Raw genomic sequence first — 15,141 nt, forward strand, 5'->3', positions numbered from 1 at the left:
GCCCGGCTCCTCGAGGCCTCCTTTGTGGTCATGGGGCGCCGGGGAAATTACTGGTTACTGGGAAATCCTGAGGGGCTCAGCGCCCTCTTCCCACCCCACGCGGTGACCCCATGGCAGAGAATGCCTTAGCCTGCTTCCTCGTGACGGTTTCCTTGCTTGTTTCCCTTTCCTGTCCTCTGCCATAATTACCAATTGCACTGGAAGACGGCGTAATAAATAAAGGGCTTTGTGGGCAGGGAGAGCATAGTCTAGTTCTCCCACTGGAGCAATGCAAGTGCAGTTTGTCAGATCATCCCAGGTGACGAAGACCAAGCCTCCCAATAAGCTTTGTCATGTCCCTGCTTCTGCAGTGGGGTGCGTGGCCAAGCACCATGAGGGCACCTCTGTGTAGCCCCACTTGCCTTATCTCACGGCATGAAAGGTGGTGGTGGGGCACGAAGACCACTCCACAGCTGGAAAGGCTGGGTGGGCCTGAAAGAAAGGCTGTCCTCAGACAAGTACAGCACGTAGCGGTACTGCCACCTCACAACATGGTGCTCCATGTGTTCCTAGGCCTTGTCATTAGGTTGTAAGGATTGAATAAGATGTAAAAAAGAAACTTAATTTCCAAGAAATTCCATGTTGAATACGTTAACCCCATTGCAAATGAGCCTTTTCTTGCAGTGGGATAATAAAGCTCCAGAGAAAGAAACTTACTTTATTTCCTGTTGCAGGACTTATACTCACCCTCCATTGCTATCAGCCAAACAGGTTCTGATGTGCACAGCCTCCATCAATCAAATCACACTCATGCTGGCATACCACTATGTTTGCCCCATTTTCCCTCCCTCGTTGTGGCACAGGACAAACTTTGACTGAAATTCCAACAAAGAAAGCTCCTGTGGGTTACACTGATTCTATTTTAGGCTACTTTCATGCGGGATCTGTAAAGACGATTTTCAATAATGTACAGCAAAACTGTTTTACATTGGAAAAAGAAGTGCCTGGTCTGCAAGTGTACCTATCAGTAGCAGCCAAACTTGCAAGATTGTCCACTAACACCAGTTCGAATAGATCAAGCATTAAAACAATCAAAACTTGGAAAAACAATCTGGTGCTTTAAAAACAGACATTAATTTTCAGAGAGAAAAATACATCAGAGTCCTACTTCAAACACATTTAGAAAACAATCATAATTATGGAATCAATAACAGGCATTTCCACAGTGAATACATCCACATATGACCAGACTTCTTAAAACCATACCTAGCCAACAATACATCTTGCTGTTCAAATACTGACCTCATGCTATCATTCTGCACTTTCTGAAATAGCACCCCCAGAGTTAAAACACACAGCAAAACCAGCAAAGAGGTCCTAGACCATCCCTGACCCCTACACAGAAGTTTGAGATTTCAGTAAATTTCAGTAAATTAGGTTTTTGTTTTATTTTTTAATAAAATAAACATGAGTCATATGCAGGGCTGAAAAGAGCCTCGAGAGTTCATTTAATTCACCTCCCTATTCAGAGACAGTCAAATAGATGTAGACTCCCACATAGTGTATTTTAATCCCATTTCTAAAATGTCTGATAACTGGAATTTCATATCCTCTTTAAGTAATCTGTTCCAGTTACTGTACAGTCAGATTTTTTTAATGCCTAGACTATATAGGTTCCAGGAGGAAAAGAAAACTCACCACCAGTACAGATAAAATTTTGAAGGCTTATTTTTTATTCCTTCCGTAGTGATACTACTATCAATACTTGATGGACTCACTTATGTTGTGCTGGATTACATATTTTAATCTACTGCTTCTGTTAAAAAAGCAGAACTGAAAATTTACAAGCAGATCACTCTACAGGGTGTAAGTGGATTCACATATTCTGTGAATGTACATGCATACATATATTTTATATATACATATATTTATTTACTTGTAAAATGTCATTTTTAGGTATCCAGTTTTTATATGAAGCTATCATTGTCAACACTGTGTAATCTTTAATTGTAAAATAAATAAATTAATGCATTTCTATGATGTGTGTGTTATCTATGAACATAAACTAATCCATTTACTTTGTAACTGGCAGTAAGTATATGTACTGTGGGGAGATGGTAAATAAAACGTTTACCATTTTCCAGAGTGATTTGTCCACTCAAAAAAAAAAAAATGGTTTCCTGTACATTAGTAAAATAATAAGCTACTAGATTCATGCACTCTTTTGCTTTGGTCATTCAAGAAGAAAAGGGGAAAAAAAAATTTCATGCTATGTTGAAACCTTAGATATGATGGATATTATTTTTTTTATTTCACATTTTCAATGCAGAGAGATTCTAAATACAGGAATGGATTAAAAGTCTGAAGTTTGAACGACCTTATGAGGTGAGCATAAGTAAAACAGTTTAAATGTTTTGTGCCTCTGTTACTCCGTCTTTAACAGAGACATAAGACTGTTTCTGTCGCTGTAAAGAAATATTTATTCTGTGAGAAATGTGAATCAATTCCACATCAGGCACCTACAGTGAAAGTATACTAGCACTTCAAAGACTTGTTCTACTTGTACTGTCTCAAATACTTCATAACATAATGGTTAGCTGTCAGTGTTTTCTTACTTCAGAAAAATTACTAGGAGTGGATATATACTGGTCTAATTATCTTTTTTAATTCATTTAGATTGTAATAATACATAACAGCTGCACAGCTGAGTGAATCTCTTCAGATTGTAAGCCTACAAAAGTTCATCAGAATATGTTATAATTGACATCTTTAATTCTGCAGATGTTCTTACAAAATGTGGGCTATTCAAACATCTTTATTGTCCTTGATATTGAGACATACATACATACATATATATATAGGAGAGACATGTATACATATATATCAGAAAATGCTTTAAGAAAAAGACATACAGCTTTAATCTCTTCAAATTTGGGGAACACTTTTTCTATGTGTATTTAAATGCAGATATACTTGTGTTAATTCTAGAGTACGTGAAATATGAGTGCATGAAAAATAACTTGATACGATAAATTTGGTGGCATCTGAAAAGGAGAAGGCAAAAATGTCATAAAACTACATTCCATTTAAAATTACATCAATGGATAATTTCGACTACAAAAAAAGCATAGAGAGATCTATCCCATTTCCACTGACATAAAGTCATGTTTTTAAGTGAGCATAGGTCAGTTCTGAGACTTTAGAAAATACCCTAATGTATGCATTTGATTGTAGAATAATATCCATCTACTGCATTCATTGCAGTGAAATATTAGCTCTAATTCTCAGCATTTACCTTTCTATTTAAGTTTCATACAGTACTGAATATGGTTTGAAGGGCTGAATTTTTAGTTTGCTATTTATATTCTTATAAATCATCACCCATTTTTCAGACTTATACAAATATGTAATATTTGAGAGAACAGGACTACTCATGCACAAATTAACACGTGCTGCCTGTGTTTGAGACACAGGACTTTGATAGGAAATCTCCAAGAAAAAGAAAAGGTTCTCCAGAAATGATAGTTGTGATTCAGCAGATGGCACTCTTCCCTCAAAGTGACTGAAATCAGGGCTGCCTCTGATACAAGAGAGAATGTGCTTTTGGAGATGATTTATTTCAGGGTACTCAGAAGAACCTGAATTTTTGTAACTACTAAAGATCCAAGGGTACTTCTCTCTAAAGGCAGAGATATGTACATCGTGTCTTGGATGTGTTATGGGGCAACTGCACTCTCTCCATACAAACCTCTTTGAACTTCAAGTGGCTCTTACCTTCCTGGTCTTAAAACTACTATGTTGCCTTCCAGTTATCTCCACATGAGCTGGCTGCCAGGAATACTTATGTGAGTGCATGTGTATATTATACAATGTGTACACATATGTACACAGAATTTATCATTCTAACCATACTGAGGCTGGCAACAAGTATGACTAATCAGTAATGTTATTTTATACGCTACAATTAAGCCTCCCTTGACATCAGAGAGAACTAGTTCAGATAAGAGTACATTGTTACTGTTACCTATTAGACTATTACGAAGATGGTCTGTACAAATTATTTAAGCTAGAACTATTTTCGTAGTTTTTTGTCAAGATCTTCATGGTATCTTTCCCAGGTCTGGGTCTGCTTTCATGTGATTAACCATATAGATTAAAGAACTGTATAGACTAAAATCAGCCAACACTAATTTTCCATATAGAAACTCACATTCACCCATACTAACTCACGCAATTCCATGTCTTGTCTTCTTTTTTTTTTTTTCCCCACTTAAGAAGCATTAAACTTAATCATTTTAATGGTAGTGACCGGTAGCCTACTATAATCTACATATTTAAATTACTGTATTACCATTATATTACCTTCAGAATGTAATATTCATTTAAAAAAGGCACCCGCCTACAATGTCCCCCATATTCATTCCATTGTTCTATGAGATACAGCAAGTTTCCAGAACTGCTTCTTCCCAGACTGTTTAGGACACCACCAACATCATGACTTGGATTATGTAGTTAACTGCCTTAAAAAACTAACATTTTTTTTCTTATATGTAAGCATTGATAATCTGAAATGAAATGGAAAAATGCAAGGAATTACATCTCTCCCTTTATACATTTGACTCTAAGTGTATTATGGTCCCAACCCATGTTAGGAATACTAACTGAAGTCAGTAAACATATAAGACAACAGAACAACATAAATTTTCAGTACTTTTTAAAGTTTTCAGTAATACAAAAATACATTAGAACTAAACAGTCAATTATGTTTTTAGATGCTGAAGCACTGCAAAGTGTAACTGAATATAAAAAGTGCATGGATAGCAAAAGCTTTAAAGCCTACAGTTGTTGTATAATTAATTGGGATAATTAATATGGGCAAACAAAAATGTCATGACTTCCATGTCCATATAAGTCAAGTTGTGTCTCTTTCTTGATCTGAATGGCTACTGTTTAAACCTGCTATTCAAAGAGATTATTTTCTTGCATTTGATTGTTAGGGCCTTAAGATGTTTTGGCTTTTATTTACATTAATTTTGGGATGCAACTCATTTCTTTGATGTTATATTTAATTACACCACTAGTGAATTTAGACTTCCAGTATCTGAAGTACACTGGGGCAGCACAACATTTGAAATAGTACTCATGGTCATTGCAGAGTAAGGAACACTAGCAATAAAATCTGAGTTTTTATTTGTTATGTTGAATTTATAGATAGAGACCCTAAATAAGCTCAGGTCTCATCATTCCAGGTGTATAAAAACAACATGACAAAAGATCCTTTCTTTGAAGGATTTATAAAGCATCATTATCAGTGGAAAGGAATACAAGAAAAATTCACCACTGGCATAAACATGGAAAATTTCATTGATGTTTATCCTTTAATACTCTTTTATATTAGGGGTGTATGTGGCTTTTCATTTCTGTTTCAGAGATGCTATAACACATCCCCATGGAAAAAAAATCAAAAAAAAATATCACTGAAGCTATATTCTTTCTGTTCCTCCAGCAGAAACTGCTAAGGGCATATTTTCTATTCAGTCTACTCAGCACACTAGCTCAAATGCCTTTCAAAAATTATTATAATTATAGGAAATAATGTGTACAACTTCTGCTCTGCGGTTTTGTTCTTGGTAATGACAAAATGCTAATCTATTTAATATGTAACTTATATACAAACAACACAGTATTTATTACAAAACCAGTGTTATCTCCGATACTACTAAACAAAGAGAGACCTGTCCCTGAAATCTCAGTATTTGGATTAGATGTTTAACAGATGAGCCATTCAATACTCACTATCCCCTTGTTTCTATGCAGAGTATAGGAAGAGTTTGAGGGTGTCACCTAGTGGATTGTTCAGACTGTCTATAAGAGAGCTAATAAGCAAAACCATCCAAATGGCATTGAATGAACTAACAAAATGAAAGAGATTCTTCTTTTTTTTTTTTTCTTTATTTAATTACTCCAGGAATTTTGAAGGCTTCAACAAAACGTTATTGTTCCATAATATCTGCCTTTTGGTTCCCATTCATGTCATAGAATCTGCTGGCACTGACAAGGCCAGTAAGAATGATGCATCCAAAATTCTGAAGAGAAAATTACCTATGTTCCTGGCTCAGAGGAGGGGTTTAATATTACCACAGACGACCATTTTAAATGAGTTGCACAAAACTTTTGTTTGAGATTACAAATAAGTGGAAGAAATGATATACAGTGCCTGTAGGTTCCATCAATTATATTTTAAAAGAATGAACTATTGCATGGTTTTCAACAGGCCATCAAAAAAGGTTTTTTACGTGTATTAGTTTGAGATGGCTGCATGCATTTATAATTCATGAATAGTTAAGGTTAACCTTAGCAATCTGGAGATGAAAAGGATTACATAAACTATCCATCTTATTTCTTTGATTGAATTACTGCACATATTTAAAGCAGACGCCACTTAAGAGCTGAATACCTGCAGTGAATTAGCTCAGTCAAATGCAAAGCAGATACCCAAGCCAGCACACCCAGTACAAGTTTCAATTGCATGTTGAAATTTAAAATAACCAGCATACAATTTATAATTGTATGATGAAAGCCTATCTGATCGCATATATTTAACCTCTTTTAATTAAAAAAATGCTTACTATAGTTTTAATATTATATTCTGCCCTTGAGTGGAGGAAGGGAAAAAGTAAGGATGGCACTACAAATGATAGAGACATCCTGTATTAGTGCCTAGAGCGTATAGGTTACTACACCTCCTGATCTTTTTCAGTGTGACCAGCATGGGAAGAGGAGAAACATCTTTGCCCCATGATGGTGTCCTTGCTTGTTGGTGGCAGAAGTACATACCACCTGTCAGCAGACACAGTACACTAGTGAAAGGAACAGCAAAAATCTAATGTTAGCAGTATCTTTTGCTGGCCTTGCTCTTAGTACCCTGCTTGAAGTGATGTCTATTTAAATGAACAAGTGGAACTGCCTTCCTTTACATATAATGGCTAGCCCAGTCTTAGCCTTTTCTGCACATTGCAGAAAAATGTTGGTGAAATATCAGAGAAAAGGTTTCAGTAAACCATATCCATATTACAAGCTCTCAAAACCACACCTTGAGAGAACTGTGAAAATTTGTATTATTTAGTTTAATTACCGAACCAAAAATGTGTATAAATGCATTTAATGTGTTTGGGTAAAACCAAACTACCCCTGCTTCGTGAGGTAGGTGGTACAGGAAAAAAAAGGAACAAAAAATGTGTAACCCCTCACCCCCCAAAAGAGGAAGCAGAGGTATGATTCTACTAGATATTTTTTATATTTTATATATTTTATATTTTTATGTTTTCTGGCCCTTAGCAGCATTTCCCTCCTCTTTGGGATTTGGAGTTATTTTCAGGTTTTCATTTTATTTTTTATTTTTTTTTTACTATTTATTCATTTATTTATTTATTTTCTCCAAACAGTTGGTCTAAGTCCTAATGGATTCTGATAAGAAATGCCCAGGTCAAATGTATTATATGGTTCAGTTGTGGACACTGCTAAAGAACAAAATCTGCAGGGCGAGTAAGGATTGCGGCTGAGAGAGAGGATGCTATCAGTCAGTCTTATGTACCCATTCATACAGCAGGCTATTGTCTTTTAAAAGAGTTCCTTCCAGCTTTGTGCAGGATACAGCAGTACCATGCTCACGTACTGCATACATCTCCTCACAGAAGGTCAGGCTGTCTTCAGATTTAAAAAAAATAATAATAAAACAAAACCAACCAAAAACAACCTAGCGGGAAGGCCTTGGGCCCCAGCTAAATATTTCATTAAAAAGCAAACTGGTCTTGCATGTGTTCTCCTTAAAACCTCCCAAAGGACAAATCTGTCAGGGTATGTCTACATAGTTAGGAGCATCCAGTAACACAACTATTCCTCCCACTCTCTGAGACGGCCTGACACGAGCCAGCTCCAATCCAGAAGCTGAGAAAATATGCTATCATAGTGCCAAGCCTGAGCTAACACAGGTTGTGTCTCAACAGGCCTTATTAACTGAGGCTCATTACTGTAATAACATGGCTAGATGGCTGCTGTGCTGCAGCTGGCTCTGTGTGCCTGGCTCGCGGTGTGTGAGGAACAGGGCGCTTAAGTATCTGCTCCTGACTGTGTAGACATGCCGTCAGTGTGTTCCTCCTCTTCTTCCCAGAGGTTTTGTCATTTAATTTAAAGCCAGCAGCTGCTTCTCTCAAAAAGCTCTTCCGGCATTAAAAAAAAAAAAAAAAAAAAAAAAAAAAAAAAAACATTTAAAAGATAGCACGTTTGTGAGAGGTTGTGGAGGGCTGGCTGCCTCTGGCAGCTCAGAGGTTCGTTCCTGCTATGCCATGATGGAGTTCACCAAAGCATAAAGCATGATCTTAAGTGAGGATCACATATACAACCTCCAGTTTCCTCTCCTCTCACCTCCTAACAGAGAAGATGCAAGAGTAAATTACAATGAGCACTGGAGGAGGAATAAAAAAATGCAGCCATCTGCTTTCAGATAAAAAGTGAAAAACTCCCCCTTCTCTTTTATACAAATGGACATGTTTTGTATTTTCCAAATTGTTACTGAGTAGACAGAATTTATCTGCATTTACCCTCAACTATACTGTTGGGTAAACATCCTACTTTTAGCTCAAGGGCACAGCCGGAGCTGCACAGACTCATAGCTAATCTCAAAGAATGCAGCAAGAACAGAAAAATCAGTCTTTAAATCTTAATGGTGGAAGGGGACAACACCAGAATGGTAGTTCAGACAGTAATATCAGACTGAATAGACAGATACACAGGGCAAAGAAAGTCTCAGGCGAAATTCTTACAAACCATAGCAGGGAAAGGTATTGCTTGGGATCTACCCTTTACACTTACGATCCCTGTAGCTGTATTTCTTAGGTGGGTTGGTAGAAGAGCAACAGCCAAGCACTGGCACTACAAGGGGCTACAACGCTGAAACATGAGTAGAAGTTTGAGAGGTTACATTCAAACACATTCAGTTGGTTATCTTTTTACTAACAGCTTTACTTTTTATTGTAAAATTTTAAACTTGATTCCCAACTTTGAAGACAATAAGTCACGCTTATTCCTTGCATCACTTTTTGGTATCCAATATTACTTGTGTTGCAACATTTGCATTTTGATTTCAAGAGGCAAATGAGATTTTAAAAACCAGAATTTTATGATTGCAGTGGCAAAATCCTCCCAGACAGTTCAATAAGATCATTTTAGAATCTACATGTCTTTCAGTAAAATACAATTCAAAACTCTGGTGTGCTTTGTTCTTTTCTGGATTGTTTCCAAAAAGTGTTGTTTTTAGTTTGTAGTAAACTATGCTGTAATGCCCTCTGCTGGTATTAGGTTGGCAAAAGCCAGCTTTAGATTTCCTTAGGTTGTTTAAAGAGGTGTAAAAACCATTTAAAGACTGAAGCTTCAAACCCTATGAACTTCTGCCAGTACACTAGGTTGGTAAGAATCTGTAAGGAACTTTTAAGTAAGAACAACCAAATTGATTTTAAATAATCCCAAACAACAACAACAAAAAAAATCTAGATCTTTCAAGATTTCTCAAGCAAGAACATTTGCTAAAGTCTCACATTCTATGAAAAAATTCCAGGGCTAAAGGAAGAAACTATTGAGTACCAACTGATGTCCATTTAACTTTAAGAAGTTAATTCTGCACTAGCAAAACAAGACCGTACAAAACAATAAACATAGACTGAAGCCACCATTAAAGCAAGGAATTGAATCTATACACTAGGACTTAAGTGATATTCTTGGCCAATATTTTTAGAAGGTTTCAAGAAAATGGGAATGATAATTCAGATAGTGTAATATACTAATTGCAATATACTGAAGAATCCTGCTTCAATACTTTTATTGCATGAATACATGAAAAGAAGGAAATATTGAAAATCAACTTGCTGCAGTTTTACTTTAAGCTTAGTGAGATGTTACCCATTCCCAAGGAGTTAATTAATACTTTTCATGAATAAATATCAAACCCACCAAAATCTTCTATACTGCAAGGTTAATCAAGTAACAGTTTTAAAAGTGCCAGTGCTATTTTATTTGACGTATCTTTCATAACTTCTTTGTTAAAATTGCTGTAATTAGGTAGAGTACTGATAAAAATAAGGTACTGAAAATTCTTATTGTTTTTGTCTTTCAATTCTCTCTGAGTGCAGAGTGAAGATTATAAACATGGCCCAAATTTGGCTTCTTGGAAATGGGAATGAGAGTTTCAAAAGTGCTTTGCAGTGGGGGGTGAGGGAGATGTTCAACTGCTATTGAAAAAACTCCCATTCGTATTCCTGAAAATACCACCCTTAAAGCTTTATCAAGAATCCCTTGAAAGAGATTTTTGCTCAAAGCCATAAATCTTTCCATCAGATATGCAGGGAGAATAACCAATTAACAGGAGACATGAAGGATTTTCTTGATTACAGTATGGATATACATTTCTCTGGAGAGCTGCTTTTGTTCAAAACCAGCCTATAGAGTAGAGCAACATAGAGTATTTTTCACAATGAAAAATGGACGGTTTTAATGCAATGGAAGTATGGGTTTGAGTAATCTAAAATATTTTCATGAGAAAAATTGTTATACAATCGATAGCGTCTTATTGTTTAAACACAACACAATTTGTCAAAAATATTTGACAAAATGGATCCAAACGGTGAATACATGTTGATATGGTAACAAACATGTTAAAGGCAAACATTAGGATTTTACACTATTGCGTAGATTTAGGCTAATCCTTAGAGGATTCTAGGTTCATGGATCTGCTCTGTCCTAAGCTGGCGGTAGCTTGAGAGCAGGTGTGGGATGCATGACTCTCACTTTTCAGAGATGTATGAAAAGCTGGAGTCCATCTGTTTTCTTCTCAATCATTTTAATTATTTGTCCTATCTCTGATTATCCATGTAATCTAAGCCACAGTGAAGACACTGCTGGAGAAAAAAAATTAAATACCATAATGTAGTTCTCTTTGAATTCTACTTTGCTCTGATGAGAATCGCAGTTGTTTTTATTTTGTTTGGGTTTAGTTTTTAAATTTAACGTATTCATTACATGAAACAGTTTGGTTAGTGATCAAAGGTCCTATCAGTGAAATAATGCAGTGCTTAGCCTTTGTGAAATTTGCATCATTGCTCTTCTGGAAGACGTTACCCAATACGGCCTATCAAAGTAACATTCTTGAATTGTCTCTTAATGCTACTCTTCTCTAATAAGCAACGTGTTATAGGCAATTATATATAATGATTCATCACTAAAGAGGTTAGTGTTGTATCTACTGGCTAAAACACAACATCTTCAACAAACATCATATTCTATTATCTGTTGAATTCAGGATAGCATTGATTTGACACTGATTTATCACTTGGACAGCGGAGAGACTTAAGTAAGCACACAGTGCAAAATCCATCCTACAGAGAGGAAAGGATTTATTTCTAGCATCTTGGTACATGAATGTACACAGATTGCTGTGGCTTTCTAACAATGTAATTAAAGTATAGCAATCATGTAATATCCTTGCCCAAATGCTTCCATTCTTGATATGACACTTTACACAAGTATATATCTCAGTTCTGAAAAAGTTCACATGGTAAATAGTAAAATGGCAGCCATTTCCATGGCATAGCAATCTTCTCTTTTTCTCACAGTTAAGCACATATTAACAGCAACAGACAGAAAGAAAAGCTGAAGGGACTTGTGTCTTCAGTGCTCTGCTACTGCACAGGTAGCAATCATTTAAGTCTGACTGAGGTTCATAGAATCATAGAATCATAGGATCATAGAATATCCCGAGTTGGAAGGGACCCATAAGGATCATCAAGTCCAACTCCTGGCACCGCACAGGTCTACCCAAAATTTTAGACCATGTGACTAAGTGCACAGTCCAATCGCTTCTTAAATTCAGACGGGCTTGGTGCAGCGACTATGACTAGTGACTATGACTATGTTTATTACATAACCATAAGGGCTGTTCCAAGTCCATATACCAAGTAGCAGTAAAGTACTTATATTCAGCCAACTCATTCTTCAAACATTTGCCATCTGAAACACTGCCACATCCAAATCAGAGCACAATAATTCTACCTCATGAGGTTTGAGGTCACAACTTCTGGAGTAATGTGAAGATATTATTTCTTTCACATCCTGGAAAAACTAAGGCACATTTTATTTATACCCATGGAAAAAAATAGCAACAGATAAATAGCTTTTTGGGTGCATTTCTGCCAAACTCTTGGCAAATTGAGTAAATCACATGAAATAAATCTCTACTTTTAAAATCAGATACCAGTTTCTGGAGCTGATATTTACAAACAAATTATTATTATTACAAACAACTTATATGGCAACAGGCCATATCAGGTCCAAATTATTTACCAATAAAATTTGAATTTTGAAAATAACATGGTACTGAATAATCAAGGGAAGAAGTGATATCTTCATTTCTTGATCCATGCAAATCAAGTTAAGATGCTTTTCTTGAAGCCTTAAACAAACACAAGTGTGCTTTATGTAGCCCAACACAGGGGTTAATGGGTGAAATTTAAATGGCTTTTATAAGTTTATACTTGTTGATCAAGTGGTCTTTTCTATCTTACATGCTACAAATCATGCAGCTGATACTAAACAATACATTATCTAGGAGATGAGCATAAGGTGTTTTTTTTTAATTATATATTATAATAATTTAAAAGATTTTCTTTGTGTTTGCATCTGTAACCATGCCACAGCTTGCAAACGATTCTCTTAATTCTATTGACAAAAATGAACATAGATCCAAAACATGATAGTCTATACCCACAAAATGGGAAACAGTTCTTGCTTTCACACCTCTTCCATTGTGGTTTATAGACTACAACAAAAGCTGATTACACTCATGTTCCTAATTACAAAAGTTAAGGGAATTTTCTTATCTTTCAACAGTTATGTCTTCAGTTGATTACAAGTAAGATTGGAAAACAAATCCTCTAATGAAATATGTACCACAGTTGAACTAAACACAGTCACACATTGCTTAGCAAGGCTGCCAATAAATTGAAACAAATACAACTCCTGAAATGTTTCCATGAAATAAGTAATTAAAGGTTTTCTAGTACGCAGCTTCATGGAGTACAAAGAATAAATCACATAAAATAAAGGCAAGACACTAACAACCCAATTTCACGCAGAATTCCAACTCCTGAAAGGTTTGAAGCCTCAGGCACTTCAAATTCACTGTTCTCATTCAGAGAAATGATTTGCAGACCTAAATGAATATATATATTTTTTTCTTTGAGTCAAATGATCCATCTGTTTACTAAAACAATTCACTGCAAAGCCAAAGAGGTCATTTCAGGGTAAAACCTCCATCTTAGCAAAGGGTAAACCAAACAGGGTGTCAAGCTGAACTATTTGAAGTATAAAGTGACGTCAGCTAATGTTTGATGATGTTCAGATTCTATGATCTTTTTGCTGCAGCATTTTTAAGACTGGGAAACAAAGAATCCCTTTTTTGGAAGATACAGCCTTCAGAGGTTTATATTTCTACATCATTATCCCAGTTTTATGTTGTCAACTACTGTCAATAACAAGCTTCATATGTTAAATTGTATATACTGTCCAACTTACTAAAAAACTTGGAGCCATCGGACAAAGAAGCATTTGTCAGTAGGCTATGGATTTGTAAGCTAAATCACAGAAAGAGGCATTCCAGAGAATGTTTCTCATCTTCTCCCATTTTAGAATGATGGATTCCATTTATTTCAAATTGCTAATTTGCAGTAAAGTTGGAATGTTTTGATGTGGAACTTGGTGGCACGGGGAAAGAGTAAAACCAGGACAGAATACGTTCTTGTGGAATCAGCACATTGATTAGGAAAATGTTTGCCTGAAACGAAACTACGACATATCACCTGAATTTAACATTAACAGTAATTTCAGTGGTGTTAGGTTTTCAGTGGTGTTAGTGCTTCTACTAAAATCAAGGAAAAACTTCCTTTACATGGATTGTATTCTCAAAATTAAAACATGGTTTTACTTCTTAAAATAGAAACACAATAGAGAAGTTGCCATGATTCTTCAAGTACCAGTGCTGTTCACAAGAATTAGCAGAATGTTTACAGAACAACAGCTGTTTTCAGTGAGGTGATTCCCCCCTCTCTTTTTCCAGTTCCATGCATTGGAACCAGGCAAGTGGAAATGCTTTATTAAGGCCTCTGCAGATAGTACTGTCTAGTAGTGGAGGAAACTCTACTGTATAGATACTGTACAGATCTGGGAGATCTGTATCACCTATCTTAGGACTAACAAAGCATCTTCTAGAATTGTCTATTTCTGTCCACTTACTGCAGAGAGACATGCACGACTGGTTTAGACTTGGTCTATCAACCTTTTATACACCTGAATTTAGGCAAGATAAATCCAACCTTTATATGTAATCCTAGAGGTACACTTGTGTGAAGGATCTTGTCCAACTCGGAAAAGATCTTTACACTTCAATACCTAACTTTAGATACATTTAAAACAAGTCTTTGTGTCAGGAATCTCAGCTGTAGACAAAGTCTGTGAAGAAGCAGTGAGAGCTGTAACTACAGGCTCTGAATCTGAACGGCTTGGCTGAATCATTGGTCATCTGACTGAAACATCTGAATCAAGCAGAGTTTCCTTGGTTATTTTCACAGAAAATTCTAAATCAGCTGTTTGCATATATAAATTCATTAACAACAACAACAAAAAAGTGGATATAAGAAAAAGATAGACAAATTACTCTGCATTTTCTTGTTACAGCTTCGCATTTCTCCTACTGCTATCCAAGGACAAGTCGACAAACACAACTGCATTTCCCTGGTGAGCAGTTTTGCAGTACAAGAGGAGATTGTGTACATGTATGACACACTGGAAGTCCTTTGCTATGGACTGAACTGTCTGCGTGCTTCTCTCTTTGTCACCTTTTACCCATTTTTGTCTTTCAAAAAGAAACCATAATGAACTCTCTGTGCAATTAAGATCTTGTCCTAAAGTCCACAGTAGAGATCTCAATTCCTCTGTAAGTTATCTTTGAACAAAATGCTTAGTTAAACTTGTTTTAAGGTGACTGTCTCCTTGATGTTAAACATCAAAATAGTCTATCACCAAAATTACTCCTCATGTTTTTCTATGAAGCTGCATTAC

At 36.0% G+C, this 15,141-nt stretch overlaps 1 protein-coding gene across 2 annotated transcripts in view; it reads right to left on the reverse strand.

The window, feature by feature from the left end:
* Positions 1-15,141, reverse strand: part of ROBO1 (roundabout guidance receptor 1) — a 702,920-nt gene that overhangs the window by 323,631 nt on the left and 364,148 nt on the right. The gene's annotated exons all lie outside the window — the stretch shown is intronic.

Source organism: Anser brachyrhynchus (assembly GCF_964034855.1).
Source record: "Anser brachyrhynchus genome assembly, chromosome: 1".
Classification (NCBI taxonomy): domain Eukaryota; kingdom Metazoa; phylum Chordata; class Aves; order Anseriformes; family Anatidae; genus Anser; species Anser brachyrhynchus.